Below are 22,312 nucleotides of genomic sequence, written 5' to 3' on the forward strand. Positions count from 1 at the left end.
TATATTCTCAGTAGAGGAATTGCTGTGTCAAATGGTATCTCTATTTGCAACTTTTTGAGAAAGCACCATACAGCTTTCCATAGTGGTAGCACCATTTTGCATTCCCACAAACAGTGAATAAGGGTTCCAGTTTCTCCACAACCTCGCCAGCCTTTGTTGCTTGATGTTCTGGTAAACTTGGCTATTCTTACTGGGGTGAGAGGATATCTCATAGTTGTTTTTTATTTTCATCTCTCTTAGAGTTAGGGATTTTGAACATTTGTTCATGTGCTTGTTGGCCATCTGAATGTCTTCTTTGTCTGTTCATATCCTGTGCCCATTTTCAGTTGTATAATTTACCTTTATCTTGCTGTTGTTCTCAAGTATTTTATAAATTCTAGATATAAGTCCCTTATCTGACATGTCATTATGAAATACTTTTTCCCAGTCTCTGGCTTCCCTTTTTACCCTGTTTAAGAAATTTTTGGATGTGCATAAGGATTTGATTCTTAGAAGGTCCCATTCATCTATTTTATCTTCTCCTGGTTGTAGATTTTTAGTTATACTTAGAAGACTGTTTATGTTGTGGATTAGGACTACTAGAGTTCGTCCAAGTTTTTCTTTAATGAAGCTTATAGTCCTTGGTTTTAGTCCTAGGTCCATGATCCACCTTAAATTGGTTTTTGTATTTGGAGTGAGGTGTGGATCTTGCTTGAGTCTTCTGCAGGTATTTTTGCAATTTTGCCAGTACCATTTGTTAAAAAGGCTCTCTTTTCCCCACTTAATTGATTTCATCTCCTTGTCAAAAATCAGTTGACCATAGGTAGATGGGCTGATTTCCAGGTTCTCAATTCTATTCCATTGATCTATGTGTCTGTTATTGTACCACTACCAGTCTGTCTTAACCACCATAGTAATATAATAGGATTTGAAATCAGGGAGAGGGATGCCTCCTTCCTTTTTTCTATTTTTAAGGAGTGCTTTGCTTATTCAGGGCTTCTTTCCATTCCACATGAAACTGGAGATTACCTTTTCCATCTCATTGAAGAATGGAATTGGTATTTGTATTAGGATTGCGTTGAACATGTAAATCGCCTTTGATAGTATTGCCATTTTCTCAATATTGAGTCTTCCTATCCATGAGCAAGGGATGTTCTTCCACCTCTCCAGGTCTCTTTTTGTTTCTTGTAGTAATGTTTTTTAATTTTCTTTGAATAGATCCTTTGGGCTTCTGGTTAGATTTACTCCCAAGTATTTAATCTTGTGATTAGCTATTGTGAAGGGTATTGTTTTTCTTAGCTCCCGCTCTGTATTCTCTTTGTCACTGTACAGAAATCCAACTGATTTTTGTATCTCGATCTTGTATCCTGCTACTTTGCTGAATTGGTCAACTATGTTCAATAGTTTTCTTGCTGAGGCTTTAGGGTTTTCTAAGTATACTATCATATATCATCTGCATTGAGAGATAATTTTACTTCCTCTTTGCCAGTTTGAGTACCTCTTATTTCCTTCTCTTATTGCTATCACTAAGACTTCCAATACAATATTGAATAGGAGAGGTGATAGTGGGCATCCTTGCCTAGTTCCTGTTCTTGAAGGGAATGCCTTTAACCTCTCTGCATTGAGAACAATATTGGCTCTTGGGTTTGCATATATACTTTTTACTATGTTGAAGAAATTCCCCTCTAATGCTATTTTGTTGAGCATTTTAATCAGGAAAGGGTATTGGATTTTGTTAAAGACCTTTTTTGCATCAACTGATAGGATCATGTGTTTCTTGTTCTTTGCTTTGTTAATGTGATTAATTACATCTCTCATTTTTCTTACATTGAACCATCCTTGCATACCTGTTATGAATCCCATTTGATCTTGGTGAATTATTGCTTTGCTGTATCGTTGGATTCTATCGGCCAGTATTTTATTCAGAATTTTTGCATCTGTGGTGAACAACAGTTCTTAACCTTGCCTTATCCTGTGCCATGCTCGTGACCTCTGTCTTGTTCAAGTCTGTTGTGCAGTTACTGTGTCAGTCCATCTTGTTGAGGGCCTTTCTCTTCTTCTCTGACCCTCTACCTTTCCCAGCATGATTTCTTTCTTCAGACTGGTTCCTCTTGAAAATATGCCCAAAGTAAGTGAGATGAAGTTTCAGTATCCTTGCCTCTAAGGAGCACTGTGATTGTACTTCCTCCAAGACAGATTTGTTTGGTCTTTTGGCAGTCCATGGTATAGTCAGTATTCTTTGTTGACACTACTAGTTCAAAGGTGTTGCTTCTTCTTTTTTGTTCCTTTTCCATTGTCCAACTTTTATATGTGTAGGAAGTAATTGAAAATGTCATGACTTGAATCAGGCACACCTTGGTCTTTAAACTGGCAACCTTCCTCTTTAGAACTTTGGAGAGATCCTTGATAGTACTCTCTTTTTCTAGTTCTTTGTCCATTTTCCACAGTTTTTGGCAGTTTATATTTTCACTAACACCTCCACTTCTTAAATAACATGCCTCCAGAAATCCTATGAATTTTGATAAATGTTGATAGTTGTAGAGGGGCTTCAGCCCTTTTGTTTGTAGAGTCGCTATGAGTCATGCTAGACTTGAAGGCAATCAGCACCAACAACCACCACCCTACCCTTTAGTACTTACGATCACTTTAGTGTTCTTTATGTAGTTTTAAAAATAATGCCTTCAGTATGTGTTCTGATGAATATTTTAGAGGAATACCTGTCCATTTTTGATGGGTAGTAATTCCTTTATTGTTAAGAACTTTTTCCTTGGTGTTTGGATTTTCTACAGTAACTAGGACATTTTATTCTGTTTAGCGTTCGTTTCTGAGTGCTGCCACATGCTGGTTGAGGGAGTAGAGACATTAAGTTACAGGTACTGGAGGCATTTGTTGTTGTTGCTAGTTTCCTTTCAAAGTAGAATTGCCCAGTGGGACTTTCCAGGCTGTGCCCATTGAGAATCAGATCGAGAAATTTGGAGTCAAGTCATGGGGCCTTTCCTCAAAGTCCTTCTGAGGTGAGTTTTAACCCCTTATGTTTTGGCTTATAGTCTAAAAGTTAAACATTTATGTCACCCTGGGATTTTTCTGGTGGGCATAAGTGAGAATTTTAAGCATGTCAGAAGGTGTGATTGTGCTGTTACAGTGTCAGGATAGCGGTTTTTTTAAGAAGGCAGCTCTTAAGTAGAGATTTGAAGGATGAGGTAAAGCCAGTTAATAAGCCAAATAATGAGACTGGTTCTTGATAGAGTTCAAGTGGAAGAAGAGGAGCATGTTAAATGCGAAAATATTTGTGTTAAATTGTTGTTGTTGTTACATGTCACTGAGTAGACTGGGACACATAGTGACACTATGCACAATAATAACTCTAAAACCTGCTCTTTCCTGAGCCAGTATCACTGTCTCTGACACACACACTCTCATACCCCAGATACTTTGTTAATCCATCTGATCTGGTGTCTTCCTCTTCTGCACTGTCCTTCCACTCGTCTAAGCATGATGTCCCTTTCTAAGGACTGGTCCCTCCTGGCAACATGCCCAAACAAAGTATGTGAGATTGAACTTTAGAATCCTTCCCTCCAAGGAGCAGCTTGGTTTCACCCTCTCCAGGCCAGGTCTTTTTTTCTTGACAATTCAGTACTCTTCTGGCACCACAACTCAAATGCATCAATTCTTCAATCATCCGTAGTTATTATCCAGCTCTCTGATGCATAACAAAGTAATTATTTAGCCCAAATTGTATAAGTCTCCATATCTAACTCCCCCCCCAAGAAAAAATACACAGGAATTTTATTATTCTCAATGTGGGGCAGGTCTGTGAAGGGTGGCTGGAGACAAGAGGTAGCTTGGGGATGGAATGGGAGCAGCCCTGCTTAACCAGCAGTGAGTAGATTCCTCAGACCACAGTGACCAAGTCCCCATGCAGGAACATCTTGGAGATGTGGCAGTCTTTGTTAACAGGCTCGGACAACTATTATTCTTGCTGCTCCCACTTGGGGACCTTGGGACCCATCTTCTTAACATTTGCCAGCACCATGGTGCATTGCCTGTTGAAGACCTTCACATAGCCCAGGAACCTCTTGAGACAGTTGATTGATGAACACATGTATGTTGTTCTTTACCAACTATGTAAGCATGGAGAGCAGGCCCATGTTAAACTCCTCTTTTTCTTCTGCAGCTCCTCTGGGGTCATCTTACTCTTGAGGTTGTTGAGGAGGTGTGTGGTGCTCTTCCGGACAGAGTGCCAGGGTTGTTCATTTTGTGTGCTTGGCCATTAAATAGGAAGAGAGATTGAGTCTTCCCAGAGGCACCTATGGGAAAAGGTCTGACAATCTATTTCCAAAAAAAACTAACCCTTTGAAAACCTTCTGGAACATAGTTGCCCGTAAGGGTGCCATGAGTTGGAGCTGACTCGACATCTGCTGATTAATTTACTGGAAACATAGAGATTGGAGCAGCATGTTAGAGGACATCATTGGGATGCAGTCAGCAGAGGAATAGGAGGTAGTATCTCTAGATTGAAAGATTTAAGGCAAAATATGTCAACTCTATAATAACTGTGAGACATTTGGGAATATTTGAACGCTGACTGAATTATTGAGATATTAAGGAATTAAAGGTATGCTAAAAAGATTTCTTATATCTTTCAGATGTGTAGTATTAACATGAAATAATATGTTTAGAATTTGTTCCAGAGTACTCCATTGTTTGCTCCATGATAAGAGAGTGTGAGTGTTTAGGAGTGTGTGTGTAACTTTGATTGTGTTCATAAGTTTTGAGGCTTAGTGGTAAGTGTACTTAAAAATATAATAAACTGTTTATCATTATTAGTTTGTTACCATTCTTTGTACTTTTTTATATGCTTTACCTTTTATATAATAAATTCTTAGATATTAAAGCAGGAGATTTTAAGCACCTGAAGATACATGTGTTAGTCTGTAGATGGTAGTTAAAAGTGCAAGAAAGAATAACATTGCTCAGGAGTGTTCCAAGAAGTGCAAAGAAAAGAGAAGTCACGTGAGATTCTAAGAGAGAGAGGCCAAATAAGAGAGGTAGGAATGCAGAGTTTAGAAAATCAAGGAAGATGGGACATTTTAAGAAGAATGGAAATGATAACAAATCCAGTAGAAAGGTCAACTAACTTAAAAACTTGTCTGGTTCATCTTGATCATGAACATTAATGACCTTTGTAGGAGAATTGATGCCTTTGAGCTGTGGTGCTGGAGAAGAAGAGTATTGGATGTACCATGGACCGCCAAGAAAACAGATTCATCCAGGCTGCTCCTTGGAGGCAAGGATTCTGGGGCTTCGTCTGACATACTTTGGACATGTTGTAAAGAGGGACACATCCTTGAAGAGGGACATCATGCTTGGGAGGGCGGAGGGACGACGCAAGAGGGGAAGACCCTCTATGAGGTGGATTGATTCAGTGATTGGGGTAATCGGGATGGGTGTGGCAGAGGCTGTGCGATTGGAACAGGATAGTGCAGGGTTTAGGGCTGTTGTACATAGGGTCTCTATGAGTTGCAAGTGACTGACGGCACACAACAACAACAGTATTTGTTGAGGAGTGTGAGTGGAAGTAAAACTTCATTCATAATGCAAATATTTAAAACTATTATGATATTGTTGTTATGTGCAATTGAGTCACCTGCGTCTCATAGTGACTCTGTGTACATTAGCTCTTAACTCTGCCTATCCTGAACCAATCTCATCATCTCCAATAGACCTAAACTCATTTCTCTGGTCACTGAGTCAGTCTTCTCATCCTGGGTCTTCCTATCCTGTGCTGTGCCTCCTCCACCCTTCAACCATGATGTCCTTCACCAAGGACTGGTCCCTCCTGGCCATGTATCCAAAGTATGTGAGATGGACCTTCAAAATCCTTGCCTCCAGGACAGACCTGTTTGTTCTTCTGGCAGTCCACACTCTTCTCCAGCAGTACAACTCAGAGGCATCACACCTTCTTCTGTCATCTTTAGTTATTGTCCTGCTCTCTGATGCACAGCAAATAATTGTGAACACCCTGGCCTGTATATCAGGTGCACCTTAGTCTCCAGACTGACATCATTGCTCTTCAGTACTCTAGATAGGTCTCTGACAGCAGACTTACCCAATGCAATTCTTGTTTTGGCTTCCTGACTGCTGGTGTCAGGAGTGGAACCAAACGAACTGAAGTTACTAACAATCTTATTATTTTCTCCTTCTGTCATGAAGCTGCCAATTGGCCCAATGTTGAGAATCTTTTTTTTCTTGATATTGAGCATCAGTCCATATTGAAGACAACATTAATTGACCTTCTGCAGCAAACACTTCCTTTTCAGTAAGCAAGGTTGTATCATTTGCATAATGCAGGTTGTTGACGAGTCTTCCTCCAATCCTGATGCCACATTCCTCCTCATAAAGTCTGTCCTCCTGAATGATCTGTTCTGCATATAGCTTGAAAAGATAAAAACCTGATTCACCTTTTCCTGATTTTGAACCATGCAGTGCTTCTCTGCTGTGTTCTTACTACTGCTTCCTGGTCCAAGTGTAGGTTTCACATGAGCACAATTAAGTGTTCTGGAATTCCCATTTTTCTCAAGTTTAGCCACAATTTGTTGTGCTCCACATCTTAAAGCTTGCTTATATGAGTCTGTCACTATGTTCATACTCTAGAGAATAAGTGCATACTCAGCTGCAAAGAGTTTTTTTCCCAAGTTTTGGCATTTTAACTATTTATTTTGAAGGTCTTTTAAAAACAAAGTTAAAGACAGTCTGAAGAGAAAAATTGCACAGAATATGCTCATTAAATAAGTATTATGATTAACTCAAAATAAGGGAAAATATGTTTTCTCCTGCAACTCCAGAATGAAGTTGTGTGGTCTTGAAGGTTTTTTATATTTCAGAAAAGGGGCAGGGGGAAATCATGGCAATTAAGGTGCCTCTTAATCATGTAAATCTAGAGTAGCAACCAATTTTTCTGTTCTTCCCAATATGTCATTTTTGATCTTCAAACTGTGCCTTGTTTTTTGAAAGGTACGATGCTAGAAATTTAGTGGAGTTTGGTAGTCTCTTTTGCCAGTATAGCAAGTCGCTGCAATAAAAGTGACACAACTGTCTGATCCTGGTAGGCATAGGTTGGTAGTGACTAGAGATTCCCCTTCTGTTTTGATGACTTTTCAGCATTAATCTTATCATTTTCTACTATCCTATTGATGTTGTCTGTGAGACGGTACTCAGAGTGAGGATTTTCTGCAACCTGCATCCGTCCTTCAAGCATCTGCTCTGGCTCTATGGTGGACCTTGCAAGCCACAGTCCTAGGAAACCAATAATGGAAAAGAAGCAGCAGCCTGAATTAATCTGGATATGCAAAGAAAGATCTTGTGGCTTATGGTTTCTTTCTTTTTATTTTTTTAAATTTACCTTTTTAGATTATTTTTTAAAAATTTACCTTTTTTCCCCCTTCAACTCCTATTACATGATATAATAGACATGAAATTGCTCTGAAGAAGTTAACATATCAATTGAAAAGTGTGCTATTATGACTACCTATTTGGCTCTTGGTATTTCTTGTGGGTCTAGAATATTGATAGCTGTGGCGTTTTGAAAAATAATTTCCAACAAAGAGAGTAGTGGGGGTTTTGAGCAGGAGGGAAATAACCTTCTATACTTTCTACAAACTTCTGCTAAGAAATTTTAAAGTTTTTGTCTGTTTCCCTGTAATGCAGAACTGTGAGAATGTTTCCTTTGAAAAATCCTCATACAGAAAATTGTACACCCACCTAGGAACAAAGGAATAGGTCAACCTTTTAGGGATAGTTTCCCCTTACTTGCTAACCTCTGACCAGACTGCCATAAAGACTGAGAAGTGAAATGCACCCATTTTTTTGTGAGACAGTTTGGAAGCTTGTTTGTTAGATTAGCTAGTATGAAAACGCTGTTGGACTCAGGCCTGTTCTTCCCAGAGCGGCATTTAGCTCCCACTGGCTGCCACTCGGCTGCCTGTTGAGTCATCCGCACAGTTCTATATAGAGCTTTTCTGGCTTTTCTTGTAGACATAATGTTATTGGAGTGAGAAAGAAAAGAGTGTTTCTCTTCTCTAAGGCTCCACAAAACACCAGAATACACACCCTCCCACCCCCAACACTAAATCTGCATTTCTTTCTCTTTTCTAATCACAGAGTATTACCTTCAAAGATTTTGAGACTATTTTCCCTTGCAAGGTTCTTCATGCTTTCATTTGTCATTTACATGACTGTTTAGCATTAAGTCATTCCCTAGGCAGTATGCAGCAGGAGGCTTTTAACATACGGGCTGTGATTAACCAGAAGGATTAAGGAATTTTGGCTAAACATGCTATACATGAATTTCTTGTTTTCAGTTGTTTAAAAGTGTAGCAAATATGCTGAAATGTGCCCTTATATTATTGTGAATATCAGTTATTTAAAAGTACTGTGAAGAGAATAAGTCAGCTTTTAATTTAGCTAGATAGGAAAAAAATAAAGGCTATTCCCTTAAAGGATTTAAGGTTTTGATTTGTGTACATTTTTGTAACAAAAGGTAAAATGTCACTTTCATTTTTTGTTTAGGAGATCCTTCTCTATGAAGAAAGGATTGAAAGTGGGAAAGGTTGGCATTTTATTTTTAAGGAAAAGGTGATTGTTATACTTTGGAACTGTCTTTTTGTCTGTCCCATGAATACAGCATGATGGTTATATGTTTTAGGAAAGTCCTATATTCTAAAAAAGCTGTCTATTCACAGATCTTATGTCACTATAAGAACAATTAACAGGGTTCTTTTAGAAAATTGGTAGATCTGCAAGAGAGATTACAGCTTTGGAATGTATTCAGATGACTTTTTGAAACAGATATTTTAATTGGAGTGGGGGTGGAGAAATAGTTGAGCTTCTGTAGTTAAATATTCAACTTCCTTGGCTTGTTATATCTATAAATATCACATATGAAAAACTTTTGGAGCTCTTTTTCAGAAAACTTGCTTGCCATACATATTTATCTACGCATGTGTGCTCCTTGCCTCTGCCTCCTTTCAGAGGGTCAGTAACTGAACAGTTTGTCTCAAAATTGAGTTGTTTGAAGTATGTTTAATTTGTTGTGCTAAACTATATTAGCAGCAGAGTCCCTTACAATAAATAGAGTTCTACAAAACCCCCTTGTTTTCTCTTCTTAACAGAGAAAGGAGAGTGAAGAGCAGTTAGTCTGTTTTCTGGAAATCCCTTTTTGCATGTCTCTCCCTTCCCCCAAAAGAGGAATAGCAAGGGGAGGAGCTTTCTCTCTGTTCTAACCACACTACTTATGCCTTAACTTGAGCACTTTTTCGTTTCCTGTCGACAGTAAGTCAACTCTGTACGCGAGCCACTCCACTTGCCTGAAGGGTGGAGAGATTGGTAGCTGCTCCGAGAAGGGGAGTGAGTTCTCACAGACTGATTGGTGAATAAGGCATGTGAGACTGAATTTATGAAAGCTTTCAGTAGCCTCTCAAGACGTCTTTCTTTCCTCTGTGAATTTGAATTTCATTGTGGGCTGTTGTTTCTGAAAGGAATCCGTCATGACTTTGCTGGAACCTGAAATGTTAATGATGGCTGTACAGTCAGGTAATTACCTTTTTTTCTACAGTTTCTATCTATGTGCAATATAAGCTTTTTTAAGCAGATTGAACATATTTATACCAGAATTAAACAGAGATAGAGAAGTAGATAGAGGGTAAGCATAAATTACCTAGTAAATAAATGTACTATATTTTCAGCATAAAAAGAAGTAGTATTTTTTTCTCTGTCAGTTTTAATTATCCAGACATCACTTCTAATTATTTCTTTACTGATATTAGACCTTTCAGTAGATCTCCTTAGTGAAAGGGAAAAAAACCCCACTTGTCCTCTTCTAATGAATTTTATCTTTGTAGCACTGCTTTTAGTAAAGGATAATGAAATGTGTTTTGCTGTTTTATATACACTATTTTTAATCTTTAATACACACTAATTTTATATCTCTAAATTTATCTTTTAAAGTTTTTCTTTAGATATTCTTTGTCTTTTGGTTCTGTGGAAATGTATTTGATAATATGTAGAATTGAGGCTCTAAATTTTGAAGATGGGGAATATTTGAGCAAGGAGATAATCACAGAAAAAAATGCAGAATTTTGAAATTTTTTTCTCCAAAAAAATTTCCCAATTAAAAAGTTTTTTTAAAAAAATCTTTAAATTCTTGTTATTTTTATTAGTTTCTTTCAATGTTTTAAATTTGTGGGGTTATTTTTATATTTCTGGTAAAATGTAATTTTTCCTGTTTTCAGAACATATCTTGAAATATTCATGACAGTGGATTTAGAGACCTCTTCCCATTCACTGGCCTCTACTCAAAGTAGCATAAAACTCTTTGGTTCGAACAGATACTGTTTCTGGCAGAATTGGCCTCAGTGTTCTCCTTGGGGAGTGCTTAGGTAGGATGTTCAAAGATCCAGATACCCAGTTATTCAAGACAGGATCAGATGCTATCAGCTTAACCCTCAGGGAAGTGGTAAAGAGCGAAGCAATGACTATTGTGTTATTTTTGCTTTTGCCTTTATGACCTGTGTGAGAATGATATGAGAGTGATTATTTGGTTGACTTCATATGTATTCTAGGTTGCCTTTTCTTTTCCTCCCACACATCTGTTGAGCTTTGTGTTCTAAACAAGGTAGTATGCTTATCAGCTTCCCTGCTGTCTTTGGTGAAATAGTACTCAGTTAAACTCACTCATACTTTTTCTTCTGTCTGTATTCCAGTTCTCTGCTGTATGAGCACAAGTATATTTTCTGTTTGTGGTGGTGGGGAGTATACTTTGGCATTTGAGCTAACTTTCCTTCTCTTTCATTACCTTATTACTTACAGATCATCTCATTCCAGTATTTTTTCTTAATAAAGATTAAATAAATAAATACTGTTGTTTCCCATAAAGGGGTCTCAGTGTTCCCAGCCCTATAAGGAAAAGGGACCCAGTATTTTCTTGTCTTGCCCAAGAGCTTTTTCTCCTATGACATATGTTGGTCAGGGATAGCCACCCATCTGTTGGCTTAGCTACTTCATAAAACTTTCAGAGGATAAGCGTATGTAAGACAAGTATAGATGAAATTGACAGGGGTGTTGGGTACAAGTGGAATGAGAGAACTACTCAGAATAAACTGTGTGTGACCTTTCTTTGTTTTGCTTATGTCCATAAGAAAGTAGAGACACTGGATGTTGGAAAGCCTTAATGGTAAATCCATTCCTAAATGTTCAGACACCTTTAATAATATGTTGACTTTGTAAAGTTGTTACTGTAGTAATTGTAGCTGCTACTACTTTGGATTGTAGTAGTAATTTGACACCTGTAGAGTAACATGTTGTAGTAATGTCTGCTGTGAGGTTGTGAAACCATCTGTTATGAAACCTTGATGAATAAAGGCAACCATTCTTTCCAAAAAGTTAAGACGATTTTCTAGCAGTAGACTGATAGAACTTCCGTATCATATTGTTCATGACTATATGTTTTATGGAAGAAACTACCATTTAATGAGGTTTTTTCTTTAATAAGTGTCTCAGCTCCTATAGACAGAATTCAGATTGCACTGTTTTTGTCCTCATTTAAATATTATGATAGTAGATATTACAGCAAAGTTCCAGGGTATGTTATTTTTTGTTAACAGCTTTTCTTCAGGACTTGGGGCTCAGAGGTTTTGGTGAGGCATAAAACCTTGTGTATAAAACCTTCATCTTGCTTTGTTGGTGGTTCTTGACAAACTATTGTGCTTCAGTTCAGATGTTGTAATTCTGTGTAGCCTTTCTCAATAGAGTCATCCCTTCTTAATCTTCCTATTGAGTCACCTGTACATTGGATGCGATTTGTCATTTTTACATGTCTCCCTGATTCCTTCACAAAGGAAATATATTAATCTATTACTTGGTCCCTGTCATTATATTTAAACATGATAGATGCTCAGTAAGTATTTGTTTAATAAAGACATTTTGACATTCTTAATGCGCAGGCACATGCCTTTTAAATAAAAATCTACATGAATTGTTCTGAAAGGAAACAGAAGAATTTAATGAAACAACATATGATCAAGAGCCTATGGTGATGAAGGAAGAAGTTCAAGCTATTTTAAAAGAATAGGCAAAAAATTAAGGCCCCAGGAATTGATGGTATACCAATTTACATATTTCAGCTAACAGTTGAAAACTAACTAACAGTGTGGAAATTATCGAACAATATCATTAATATCACATGCAAACAAGATTCTGCTGAAGATTATCCAAAAACGACTGGAACAACACATCAACAGAGAACTACCAGAAGTGCAGGCTGGGTTTACATGGGGTCTTGGTACTAGGGTTATTGTAGCTAATGTTAGATGGATCTTGGCTGAAAGCAGGGAGTACCAGAAGAATGTCTGTGTTTCATTGACTATGCAAAGGCATTTGACGGTGTGGATCACAACAAACTGTGGCTGACTCTGAGAAGAATGGGAATCCCAGAACACTTGATATTGTTAATGCAAAACCTATTCTTGGACCAGGAGATAGTCATCAGAACAGAGCAAGGAAACACTGCATGGTTCAAAATTGGAAAGAGTGTATGCCAGGGATAGATCCTATCACCAAACATTTTCAATCTGTATGCAGAACAGATTATCTGGGAGCCTGGGCTGTATTAGGAGAAATGTGGCATCAGGATTGGAGGAAAATTCATCAACAATCTTGGAGGCAAGGATTCTGAAGCTTTGTCTGACATACTTTGGACATATTGCAAGGAGGGATTGGTCCTTGGAGAGGGGCATCATGTCTGGGAGGGTGGAAAGACAGTGCAAGAAAAGAAGACCTTCAGTGAGATGGATTGATGCCGTGTCAGAGACAACAAGATTGGCACAGGAGAGAGCAGAGTATAGGGCTGTTGTACATGGGGTCACTATGAGTCACAAGCAACTCAACGACACATAACAACAACACAGATCCACAACAGTATGACACAAACCTATGGACACCCTATCCAAACTAAGAGATAGTGCACAGCTTATATACTGATGTTCTCTTTTGTTTCATTATAAGGGTAAACCTTTCAACTTTTTACATTTTTTTACCACATGCATGTTAATTATTCATAATGTAGTTTAATTAATTTTTTAAATTTCTCCACTTCTGGTTTCCAGTCACTGTAGTTTGCTACTATACTCTTTATATTAGAATAGTATGGTTTGAGGGAGCTCTGGTGGCCTAGTGGCAGGAAGCTGCACTGCAATCCCAGAGGTGCGTGGTTCAAATCCACCAGATGCTCTGCTGGAGAAGGAGGGACAATCTCTTCCTGTACCAGTCAGATCCGATTTGACGGTACACACAAAAATAATAAAAATAAAAACCAAACAAACAAAAAAGAATAGTATGGTTTGGAGACAGTGGTAATTAATAAAAGGGTTGAAGGAAGGGTGGTGGGGCAGACAGGGCAGCTTATGTTAAGTATATAGTTTTGCTTTTTTGGGATAGCATATGAGCTTTTCATATTAGCCTGTCTCTTTGAGTTCACATCACTTAAAGTATGTACAGAGATTAGTGAAAAACCTCAGACCCTTCTGTATCTAAGACTTACTTTGCTCATTACTGCTGTTAGGTGCCATCAAATGAGTATAACCCATATTGACACTATGAATAACAGATCTGAACCCTGTCCTATCCTGTGACACACTTCAGCCCACTGCTGCTTTCACTGTTAGTCAATCTTTTCTTTCTTTCCTCCTTTCTTTCACTGACCATCTGCCTTTCCAAGCATAATGTCGCTTTCCAAGGAATAAGCTCTCCTAGCAACATGCCCAGTGTATGTAAGATGAAGCTTTCTCATCTTTGTCTTGAAGGAACATTCTGACTGTACTTTTTTCAAGTCATATCTGTTTGTTCGTTGGCATACCAGGGCATATTCAGCACTCTTCTCCAACACCACAGCTCAAAGACATCATTAACATGTTGCCGCAAATGACAGAAAAAAAAATTGTTTCTAAGCACGGCCATCAATTAAAAGTGTGTGGCAATGTGTTAGGTCTTCTGTCATCATTATTGTTCAGCTCTCAGATGGATAGCGAATGATTGAAAAGACCATAACCTGAAATAGGTGTACCTTAGTCTTCAAACTGACGTCATTGCTCACTGAGGGTTCTTAATTTCTCTACTGTTCTTTCTGCTCTTTCTGCTATAGCATACTTACTAAGAAACCATCAGAGATTTCTCACGTATGAGACTATTATTTTCTCCAGAGATCCTTGACTTTTTCCATTGCAGGTTTTTATCACTCGTCAGACTGACTGCTGTCTTAACTGGTCATCTCTTGTCGTCTGGGGAAATGTGGTCAGAATACTATAGCTCCTGGATGACTTCTATCTTGCTCTATCTTCTCTGGCCTGATGATGATGATTTCATACCTTGGTGATGACCTCAGAAGATGAGTAGGCAGACAGGCAACTCTTGTCATCTGGGATCTGGATTACATCTTACCATCATTTCTTTGGCTCATGATTTATCTGGAATCTCCTTAGAGTTAGAACTCAGATCAAAAGAATTTGGATTCCTCTGTCTTCATCTTTCCCCCTCTTCCCCCCACCCTTTTGGATGAGGCATGTCGTCAAGACCATGAACCACAGTTTTAGCTTTACTAAAACAGTGCCAAATTAAATAAAGATGAGTCCCATACAGCCTTGTTTTTTATGGGACTTCTCTTTTATGATTACCACATGTATTATTTTTGAAAAGATTTTATCATAACAAGAAAGGGTGGGAGGTGGAGTAGACAAGCGAAAAACCAACTTTCTTTGTCCTGCTATATAATCAAGCCAAAAGGCATTACCAGGCTGGGGCTTCTGGTGTTAGGGATGTTCTTAATCTCATGCAAAGTCACACGGGTGGGGTGATGGCAGTACGGTAAGAACTGAGGACCTAGAAATGAGGAATCGGTGGCAACCAGATAAAGGAAACAGACTCACTAATGAAATTCTTGTAGTGTCATAATCTTAAAGTATTTTTATGTATCTCATTTGATCTTCACAACTCTTTGGATATCTCTATTTTTCCATTTTATAGAGGAGGAAATTGAGGTTCAGAGAGGCTTAAGGATACACATAAAAAATAGAACAGATGTTTAAATTCAGACTTTTAAGCTTTTTCAAGCATATTAACCTTCCCAGTAAGAGAGAGGATTGTTTTCCTAGCGATAAAGAGTAAATGGAGGAATTGTTTTATACATCCTCTGTGATACACACACACACACACACACACACACACACACACACACACCCCCTCCTGTTATGTCAATACCAATATAAACTAAAATATGTTGCACTTACTATTCAGAAGACCTACACAAATCATCCAAGACAGTGCTTAACATTATATGAGTATTTGTTAAAGGATATTTCATGTTAACATTACTGTGGTCCAGACAGTTTGCTAGACACAACAACTCTGTTTTGATATCGTGCATAATTTATAAAAGGATAAATCTAAATATCAAGAATAGCCTTGTCCAAGGTCATGGAATCTTAAGCGGTAGAGCTGGGATTTGAATCCATGTTTTTGCGGTTCCAAAGACAAAGTTCTTTCCACTAAATCATAGATTTATATCAGTCCTGCAAGATCATCATGTATCTGCATTCTCTCGCTGAAAAAGATCAAAGCACAATATTTACATTAGTTTGGTTCTAGAACTTAAAGCACTTTTTGAAAATGTTGCTGAATTATTTTTTTTCCATTTTAATTTTCCACCTCATTAAAACACATTTGTTAAATGTCTTAGTTGCTGGGCTAGAGCTTTTAGACTTGTCTTTTTCTTATTGCCACCGTAACCTAAAAAGTTTTTGGGAAATTTTCCAGAAAATTATAAACCTGTCCAGGACTGCAGAAGTCAACCGAGATGTCAGGTTTCAAAGGATTTTAGCATTTATAATCTTTATGCACAGTAGAAACCCTACTTGTCAATAATATATAATGTATATATACACCAATTGGCAGCATCAGGTGGATGGTGAAGAGATTGAGATTGTTCACAGCTTTAGTTTGCTTCACTCCACAGTCAACACTCTTGACACCAGTAGCCAGGTAAAAGACGTATTGCCATGGGAAAGTCTGCTGTTAGGGACCTCTCCAAAGTACTGAAGAGCAATGATGTCTCTCTGGAGACTAAGGTGCATCTGATACAGGCTGTCACTTGTTATGCATCAGAGAGTTGGACAATGACTAAGGAGGATAGAAGGAAAATTGATGCTTTTGAGCTGTGGTGCTGGAGAAGAGTATTGAGGGTACTGTGGACTGCTAGGAAAACAAACAGATTCATCCCGGATAGGGTTAAACCGGGCGGCTCCTTGGAGGCAAGGATTCTGAGACTGTCTGACATACTTTGGACATGTTGTAAGGAGAGACCAGCCCTTGGAGAAGGACATCATGCTTGGGAGGGTGGAGGGACAGTGCAGGAGGGGAAGGCCCTCTATGAGGTGGATTGATTCAGTGACTGGGGCATCGGGATGGGTGTGTCAGAGGCAGTGTGATTGGCACAGGACAGAGCAGAGTTTAGGGCTGTTGTACATAGGGTCACTATGAGTTGTAAGTGACTCGATGACGCATAACAACAACAACAACAAATACACACACACATACATGAATATTTTTATGGGGAAATAAAATAACTATTAAATGCAATTAATAGTACGAATCTCTATAAATGTGGCTTCTATAGGGGAAGAAAACAAAATGTTCTACAGGACTGTGATTTTCAAACATACCAGCCTATAATAGAGTTTTGATATTAATTGTATTAAGGATTGAGTTTTAAGAAAGTGACAACCTCAAGTAGTAGAGTAAGATGTGACTCCATAACCATCATGCTTTCCATGCACCATTGCTTTTGTGTTACTAGAAATAGAAAATTCTCATTGGTGAGAACCTGTTTTCTGATATTCTTAAAACCTGATAGAGAAATCTCTGTCAGTAATTTCCTCTTTTGATTTGCCTGTCTTTGATGGCCCACTTCTTGAACAAAGAGATTTCAGAGTAGGGGAATGAAACTAAAAGCCTTGGAACTCCCAAGTTGTCACATCCTCACTACCCCTTGGAACACATTTCAGCACCTTTCTTGTTGCTTTGTAGAACAATTACTAGGAAAAAACTGAATGAAATAGGCAAAATGGCTTCAATCTTACAGTTTTTAGTTTTGTTAATAGGTTTACTTATTTCAGTAGTCACCTTATTATCTTCGTTATTAGCGTACTGCTTTTATGATATGAAAAATGCACCTCTGTAGAGTGCATTATTTTTTATCTTCTCTTATTCTTCTTTTAAAATTAATTTTAATGAACATTTTACAGAGATTTTGGATTTCCATTCATTCATTGTTGCATTTTTCTCCCTGACCACCCCTCCCCCCACCAGTTTGCTCTTCTCTTTGAAAAGTAAAAGAAAAATTCTTTCATTGGTATACAATCCAGCCGTTATACTCCACTATGCAACTTTCATTCTAGACTCTTGTCATAACCATATTACCAAATCATACATTGCTTTTAAACAGTTCTCTCCCTCATCTGTTTCAATACAGTATACATAATTCATCCAATCTTTCTTAGTCTCACCCCAACCCTGTTGTCACTCCCATTCTACAACAGTGGCACTATGCAGTATTTGTCCTTTTGTGACTGAGATATTTCACTCAACATAATGTCCTCCAGGGTCATCCATTTTGTATAATAATTCGTGAGTTCCTTATTTTTCAATGCAGCGTAGTATTCCACTGTGTGAATATACCAGAGCTTCTCTATCCATTCGTTTGTTGATGGGTACTTAGGTTGTTTCCAACTCTTTACTATTGTGAACAAAGCTGCAATAAACACAGGTGTGCAGAGTGCACTTTTTTTTTTTAAATCTAACTCTATCACTTATGTCTGTAGAACAAAAGCTTAAACTCAATGCTGTTGAGTCAGAACTAACTCATAACTGACCCTCTTGCAGATTTCTGGGACAATATGTCACATGGGAGGAGATTGCCCATCTTTTCCCAGAGGAGCCACTGGTGGGTTCTGATTACCAGGGAGTGCCACTTTTGGCTTGACAGTACAACTTCCTGCTGACTTTGTCACAGAGCTCCCTTTGACTCTGTATTGTTGAGTACTTTGAATCAGAACCAACTATAGCTCACCATCCAGTGGGTTTTCAGAGTAAGTTGCGAAGGAGGAAGTTGCCCATCTTTTTCCTGTGGAACACTGGTGGATTTGAACTTTGTTCCTTTTTTGGTTGATAGCATACCTTATTGCCTCTAAGTCACCAGTGCTTCCTAGGTTTAACAAAATAAATAAAATAACCATTTAAATTATGTTGAAATTGTGATTATAAAGCTAAAACCCAGATTTTGTGTCTCATAGTTAAGACTCTTCATTGAGTATAGTAAACCCATATTCTTCTAGTTTATTTGCTTGTTTTTAACTCCCTGAAAATGTTTTAAATATTTTCTCTTTTTTAACACAATATAAAAGAGATGTGTTTAGTTTGGAGTGTGCTGAGGAAAATGGGAATCCCAGACATTTGATTGTGTTTATGCAAAAACCTATTCTTGGACCAGGAAGCAGGGAAACACTGCATCATTCAAAATCATGAAAGGAGTGTATCAAGTATGCATCTTGTCTGTATACCTTTTCAGTCTGTATGAAAAACAGGACATTCTGGAAGCAGGGCTTTTTGAGGAGGATTCTGGCATCAGGATTGGAGGAAGACTCATCAGCATCCTGTGATATGCCCGTGGCACAACTTTGCTTGCCACAACTGAGGAAAACCTGACGCACTTGCTACAGAAAGTCAAGGACTGTACTTCAATATGGATTGAAGCTCAATATCAAGAAGACAAAGATTCTCACCACTGGGCTAATTGGCAGCACCATATTAGATGGAGAAGAGATTGAGGTTGTTAGCAGTTATAGCTTGCTTAGCTCCACACTCAACACACTTAGCTTCAGCAGTCAGGCAATCAAAAGACAAATTGAATTGGGACAATCTACTGTCAGGGACTGAAAACAACGGTGTCAGTCTTGAGACTAAGGTGTGCCTAATCCAGGCCATGGTCTTCGCAGTTACATGCTGTTCATCAGAGATCTGGACTGTAACTAAGCATGACAGAAGAAGAACTGATGCCAAATTATGGCGCTAGGTAAGAGTCTTGAACATACCGTGGACTTCCAGAAAACAAATAGGTCTGTCTTGGAGAGGGTGAGTTTCTCCTTAGAGGCTAGTATTTTGAAGCTTTGTCTCAACATACTTTGGGCATGTGGTCAGGAGAGACCAGTCCTTGGAGAAGGACATCATGCTCAGAAGGGTGGAGGGACAGCTCAGGATGAGCTGGATGAGATGGATTGATACAGTATTTGGGGCAGTGGGAGTTGGTGTGTCAGAATTAGTGAGATTGACGCAGGGCAGGTGACTCGATAGCACATAACAACAACGAACTAGCATGGTGGTTTTATCAAGTAACAGTCATTGCTTTGAACTTAAAAATGAACCTTTAATGGTCCTATATGTAATTCTTAAAAACTATTTCTTTACTAATTTTAAATATATTTCATATGTGGAAATTATCAAACAATATCAATATCACATGCAAGCAAGATTCTGCTGAAAATTATCCAAAAAGGACTGGAGCAACACATCAACAGAGTGCAGGCCAGGTTTAGAAGAGGTTGTGTTACTAGGGATATTATAGTTAATGTTAGATGGATCTTTGCAGATAGCAGAGAGTACCAGAGGAATTTCTATATGTGCTTTATTGACTATGCAAAAGCTTTTGACTGTGTAGATCACAATCAGCTGTGGCTGACTCTGAGAAGAATGGGAATCCCAGAACATTTTATTGTGCTAATGCAAAGCCTATACTTAGACCTAGAGGCAGTTTGCCAGAACGGAGCAGGGAGATACTGCATGGTTCAAAGAGATACTGCATGGTTAAAAATTGCGAAGGGGGTCCACCAGGTATGTATTGTGTCTCCATACCTTTTTAATCTGTATACAGAACAGATAATCTGGGACTCTAGGCTGTACAATGTACAAGGAAGTATGTGCATTCAGATTGGTGGAAGACGTATCAACAGCCTGTGTTATGCAAATAACAACCCTGCTTGCTGAAACTGAGGAGGACCTGAAGTGCTTGCTGCAGAAGGTCAAGGACTGAAGCCTTCAATATGGATTGAAGCTCAACATCAAGAAAACAAAGATTCTCACCACTGGGCCAGTTGGCAGCATTATAATGGATGGTGCAGAAGTTCACATTGGTAACAGTTTTAGTTTGCTTGGCCCCACAGTCAACACTCTTGGTACCAGCAGCCAGGAAGTCAAGAGATGGATTGCATTGGGAAGTTCAGCTGTCAGGGACCTCTCTAGAGTACTGGAGACCAGTAGTACCAGTCTGGAGACTAAGGTGTGTCTGATATGGGCTACAGTCTTCACAATTGCCTGCTATGCATCAGAGAGCTGGACAGTGACTAGAGATGATAGAAAGAGAATTGATGCCTTTGAGCTATGGTGCTGGAGAGGAGTGTTGAATATACCATGGACTGCTGGGAGAACCGACAGTTTTGTCCTGGAGAGGGTGAAGAGGCCAAGGTGCTCCTTGGAATCAGGGATTCTGAAGCTTCGTGTGACATACTTTGGGCATGTTGCAAGGAGGGGCCAGTCCTTGGAAAGGGACTTCATGTTTGGGAGGGTGGAGGGACAGTGCAGGAGAGGAAAACCCTGGATGAGATGGATTGATTCCGTGATTGAGGTGGTGGGAGTAGGTGTGTTGAAGACAGTGAGGTTGGCAGAGGATAGAGCAGGGTTTAGGGCTACTATACATAGGGTCACTATGAGTCACAAGAAACTTGACGGCACATTAACAACAATAGCAGCAACAGTGCTTTGTATTTAAATATTAGTGTGAAAATGACATTATTGGCTCTTGAGCATCAGAACACTAGCTTTGAAGTGATAGCTCATTCGTTGGGTTGGAGTTTGGCCAAGCCATAATACCTAAAGAGTCTTTTTCTGGGCTATGGTCATGTTTACTGGATTGCTTACTAGAGTTAGCTGTATCTGCATCGGTAGCCGTGGGGCAGATTAAAACTAACACTCCACATAGGAATAAGGTCTTTACGTGATTTTAGAGTCTAGTTAGTACTGGGATTAAGTAACTGCACCTGTCTGGTTAAAATCTGGAATACTTTTGTGGGGCTATCCCCTCATAATTCAGAGATTGTTCTTCCATTGGAAAACCTATGATCAAAGTCTTTGCACATCGGCTATGCTAATATTCTCTGTATTATTCCAATTTTAGTATATGTGCTGCCAAAGTGAGAATAAACCAGAATCACTAGTTATACTGTTGCTGGCCTAACTAAAAGAGGAGAAAGAAAAAAAAAGAATAGGATCGAGGATTAAAAAAGCGTAAGTGGTTAATATGAAACATTAGCATTTAAATTATTAAAGTTAGACTATCCTCCAGTTATAACCTCATCTAACTTCATTGCCACATGTGCAAATATGTGTGTTTTTGTGTTTATGTAAATATGTATTTATCTCGTATATCTCTTTTAGCCCTAGTTCTTGCTACCATTATCTTTTTTTTACTTGGAAGTGACTGCCATAGCTTTCTAAGGTCTTTTTGCTTTTGTCTTTGTCAGCCTACAGCACATTGTCAATACATATTCCATCTAAAATCAAAGCCAAGATTTAAACTTCCACCCATAAACAACCATGTTCATTTGTAGAAAATAGCCAGTGTCCTTCTACTGTCCTACAATGCCCTACATGATCGATCTTCCCCCTACCCTCAGTTCTTTTAACTCTCCTCACGTATTCTACCTCAACCATATTAATCTCATTACTAGCCGTGAACACCTTGGAAGTGCTCCTGTTTTAGCTTATTATTCCTTCTACTTGGAGCACTTTTCCTTGGTGAAGCCTCATGACTTGTTCCTACACCACCTTCTGGTCTTTGTTCCAGTGCCACGTTTCAGCTATGACTTCCGTGATCACTCTTTAACAAAATCCATCACTCACTCATTTTTCTCAACCTTTGGTTTTTCTCAGTATTGTATTGTCTGTCATCTTAAGTGATCTGTGTCTGTCTACTTAATCTGTTTGTTGTTTACAGTCCTTCCTAACTGGAATATAAATGCCACAAAGTGACGACTTTTTATCTCATGTTTATGTTGTATCCCCAGTGGTTTTTAATGGATTCTAGCATATAGTATAAGCACATGATAATTCTTTTTTTTTTCATTTTATTTTATTATTTTTTATGTATACCATCAAATCAGATCTGACTGGTACAGGAGGA

General features: G+C 38.5%; 1 protein-coding gene and 1 pseudogene across 1 annotated transcript in view; one reads left to right on the forward strand and one right to left on the reverse strand.

Annotated features, from left to right (window-relative positions):
- Nucleotides 1–22,312, forward strand: part of MKL1 (megakaryoblastic leukemia (translocation) 1) — a gene marked incomplete at its 5' end in the record, with an annotated part of 243,175 nt that overhangs the window by 26,800 nt on the left and 194,063 nt on the right. The gene's annotated exons all lie outside the window — the stretch shown is intronic.
- On the reverse strand, nucleotides 6,955–8,190 carry LOC102867719 (annotated as a pseudogene).

The sequence above is a fragment of the Elephantulus edwardii genome, unplaced genomic scaffold (assembly GCF_000299155.1).
Source record: "Elephantulus edwardii isolate Elephantulus edwardi_28Jun2011 unplaced genomic scaffold, EleEdw1.0 scaffold00086, whole genome shotgun sequence".
In the NCBI taxonomy this organism is placed as follows: domain Eukaryota; kingdom Metazoa; phylum Chordata; class Mammalia; order Macroscelidea; family Macroscelididae; genus Elephantulus; species Elephantulus edwardii.